This window comes from Herpailurus yagouaroundi, unplaced genomic scaffold, assembly GCF_014898765.1.
Source record: "Herpailurus yagouaroundi ecotype Mexico unplaced genomic scaffold, PumYag 189, whole genome shotgun sequence".
Taxonomy (NCBI): domain Eukaryota; kingdom Metazoa; phylum Chordata; class Mammalia; order Carnivora; family Felidae; genus Herpailurus; species Herpailurus yagouaroundi.
This window is the reverse complement of record NW_024412420.1, coordinates 11,854,019-11,858,038: the sequence shown is the minus strand read 5'-3', so window position 1 is coordinate 11,858,038 and position 4,020 is coordinate 11,854,019.

Below are 4,020 nucleotides of genomic sequence, written 5' to 3'. Positions count from 1 at the left end.
GTTTTTTATTTATTTTTGGGACAGAGAGAGACAGAGCATGAACAGGGGAGGGGCAGAGAGAGAGGGAGACACAGAATCGGAAAGCTTCTAGTTTTATTTTATCTATCTACCTATCTATCTTCCATGTTGTTTCCCAGAGGGACTCCCAACAATTTGGCCTACCTCCAGCAATATCCCATAACAGCTGGCTCACCAACTCACATAATCTCATGGAAATCACTTTCCCTCCATACCCAAACTTGCTAATTCTAGACAATTTTTTGTACCTGTCGCCACATTTTTAACACGACTGCATCCTTCCGTGTCTCTCTGCCCCTTTCCCACACCAAAATTGGGGAGTAGAGGGCTCTAACTTGGAGGCTGCGTATGAATAACTCAGTAATAAAGCCGCCCTCCTGGGTGGCTCCGTCGGTTGAGTGTCGGACTTCGGCTCAAGTCATGATCTCGCGGTTTGTGGGTTCGAGCGCTGCGTCGGGCTCTGTGCCGACAGCTCAGAGCCTGGAGCTGCTTCCGATTCTGTGTCTCCCTCTCTCTCTGCCTCTCCCCCACTCGTGCTCTGTCTCTCCCTCTCTCTCAAAAATAAATAAACGTTAAAAAATTAAGAAAAAAAAGCCTCCCTTATATGTGTGTACTTCTTTAGTGTTTTCAGAGAATTATCACACCCACCATCACACTGAAAGCTCACAGCCGTTGCCAAGAGGAAGGGCAGAATTATTAAGTCAGCCAGGGACTGCCCCTGGCTTCTCTCTTGCCGAAGGGGGGCTGTCACTTATTCCCAAGCCCAGTTATGGTGACACCTGAAAAGGGGAGACAGAGTTGTACTCGGCACAACCACCCGACGAAACCTGGGCCTCGTGAGCCCGTGTTGCCCAGTGGACAGGCACATTCTTGGCAAAGTCCAAGAGGACCGAGGTATGTGAAATATTGACCTGGGGCTGCTCCCTTGATTTCAGATAAACGGCCCGTTCCGCTCCCCTAGCCCTCCGCAACGGCTTCTGTTTACCAAGCCGTGGAGGAGTGGCTCCGTTTACCCAAAGGTTAATGTTAACTCGAGGAGACAAAACTGACCCTGAACGTGGCCTCTGGAGTCGCGAGTTGTCTCTGCTGTCTTTCGAGTCCTTGCCCAAGTGGTAAGAACAAGTCATGGCTGCTGCTGTCTGCCTGCCTCAAAGAGAAAAACAACAACAACAACAATAAGATCAAATTCTGTTTCCTCTTGTCCCAGAGGGCCTCAGGCACATGGACCAGGGAACCGAACCCTTGCACTTCTCAGGGAACTGATCCCCGCCACCGCATTGGTTCCCACCTGCCTTTCCCCTGTATTCTAGGCTATCTATGACCCGAGAGCCAGTTGAATGGTGCTTGAGTCAGGTGCAAGGTGGCGGAGAGCAGTCGATGCCCCACGTGTCTATTTTTGCTTTGCCTTTGGTCTCCCAGCTTCCTCCTCCCCCAGCCCTCTCCGTCCTGTTTCTTCCCCAAGGCTAAATCCCGCTGACTTCTCTCAAAGGTTCCTGATAGAGAACACGGTGCTCAAAGTTTGCCAGGGGGAGGAAGGGGGGGGCGGGGGGGGGTGCCTGGGGTCACATGCTGAATCCACCTGCAGAAATGTTTACTTGGCCCACCACAGTGTGTAGTTGTTATAGTTTTAAATAGAAGTAGGGGCGCCTGGGTGGCTCAGTCGGTTGAGTGTCGGACTTCGGCTCAAGTCATGATCTCGCGGTCCGTGAGTTTGAGCCCCGCGTCGGGCTCTGGGCCGATGGCTCAGAGCCTGGAGCCTGCTTCGGATTCTGTGTCTCCCTCTCTCTCTGCCCCTCCCCCGTTCATGCTCTGTCTCTCTGTCTCAAAAATAAATAAACGTTAAAAAAAATTTTTTTAAATAGAAGTCGTTGCTGGGGTGCCTGGTGACTCAGCCAGTTAGGCGTCCGGCTCTTGGTGTGTCGGCTCAGGTCCTGACGTCACGGTTCATGAACTCGACCGTCGCACCAGGCTCTGCCCTAACAGCCTGACAGAGCGGAGCCTGCTTGGGATTCTCTCTCCCTCTCTCTCTCTCTCTCTCTCTCTCTGCCCCTCCCCTGCAGGCGCACATGCGCGCGCTCTCAAAACAAATAAGTAAAACTTAGCAAGAACAGGTACATAAAGGAGTTGCCAATACGTAGGAAATGTGGATTTCTCCTAAAAACCCAGATTTCTGTCGCTTTTGGAAAAGTAGGTCCCCAGTGCTTCATGCTAGAAATCCGCCAGAGCCAAATAATGCCTCCCTCATTAGCTATTTTTCGACCTGCCCCGGTCCCGTCCCTGTGGTCTCCGTGACACCAGAGTCACAAAACAGCTGCGCCTGCGCTGTTATTTTTCTCACAGTAGCATGAAGAGAGAGGAAACATTTTCGTACGTCCAGGTCATTTCTCTCCGGGCCGCAAGCCGGGCGCCCTTGACATCTGGATTTGCCTGCCCTCTTCTGGCATCTCTCTGGCCCCCAAGCAGCTGTGAGTTAGAACAGAAGCTGCTGGGGCGCCTGGGTGGCGCAGTCGGTTAAGCGTCCGACTTCAGCCAGGTCACGATCTCGCGGTCCGGGAGTTCGAGCCCCGCGTCGGGCTCTGGGCTGATGGCTCAGAGCCTGGAGCCTGTTTCCGATTCTGTGTCTCCCTCTCTCTCTGCCCCTCCCCCGTTCATGCTCTGTCTCTCTCTGTCCCAAAAATAAATAAACGTTGGGGAAAAAAAAAAAAAAAAAAAAAAGAACAGAAGCTGCTTCCTCCAGAGAGTCTCAGGTCTTACTGGACTCTACCAGTCTCCTCTTACCCAGTGCCAGCAGCCAGTCCCTTCTCTCCCGCCCAACAATTCGGGTGTCAAAAGCAGTCTCGCAGTCTTGTGGAACTAGAGAAGGAGAGGCAGCAAATTCGAAGGACGGGGCTAAGGAGAATAGAAAAGGGTGAAGGGGGGCTGCCGGCATCCCGAGATATACGTACATCCTGGCGTGAGGGCCGCTGCAGTGAGAGACGTGACTTTAGGTCACCTGCTAAGAGAAGTCGCTGAGAACTCAGATTCTGGAGCCTGTCTGCCTCGATTGAAATCCCGGCTCTGCCACGTTCTAGTCGCGTGACCTCGGGCAACGTATTTCATTGCCCCTTCTGCCTTAGTTTCCCCAGCTGTAAAATGGTTTGCCCCAGCCAGTTACGGAAATGAAAAGGAGTTAATACAATACAAAGTGCTTAGGACAGTGCCAGGCGCAGAGTAAGTGCTCACTAAAGGCTACCTGTCAGCACCAGCTATGTGGCCCTGGACTGTGACCTCCCTGATGGAAAAGACCGTGTCTGTGAATGCTCAGCTCCTACTACCGGGTCTGGCAGATACCAGAGGGTTATAAGCTTCCCGAATGATCAGACTGGAAGAATGAATAGATTCATGGACTCATTTAGCTTACCGTTCGTTTTCCTCGTCTATATAATAGAAGCGCTGTTGTGAGCATTAGATAAATAGCAGTTTTTCAAGCCCTGGCCTTGGGTTGAAGAGGGCACTTACAACACTTCGTGTCACTCATGTGTAACCGTAGCTACTTTTACAACCTACTTACCACGTAACTAAGCATTTACATTGTACTGAAGCATTTTCTATCCATATGTACTGTCTCAGCAGGCCATCAGGTCATAGATATTCTCTTGCCTCCATTACAGATGAGAAGATTGAGGCACAGAGGGGCAAAGGCAGGAGACATAGCTGGGGTTCCACAGCCTATCTCTCTTCTACACGCCACACACCGCCTTTCCCTCCCAGCTGATCACTCATAAACGGTGTGACCGGAAAGTGAAGCGACTGGTCTCCCAGCTCCCAGAAGCGGTTTTGGTGACCTCAGTCCCTTAACAATCAGTTGGTCCCATTTTCCTTAAAGCCAACTGCTTCCAAATTCCCGCCTCCATTAAGGGCCTGGATCTCCCCAGATTTGCCATAACCTGGGAACAAGTCTACTGTTTCGAGTTTGTATTTATTTTCTCTGTTTCCTGCCCTTCTCGTCACCAAAGTCCACGT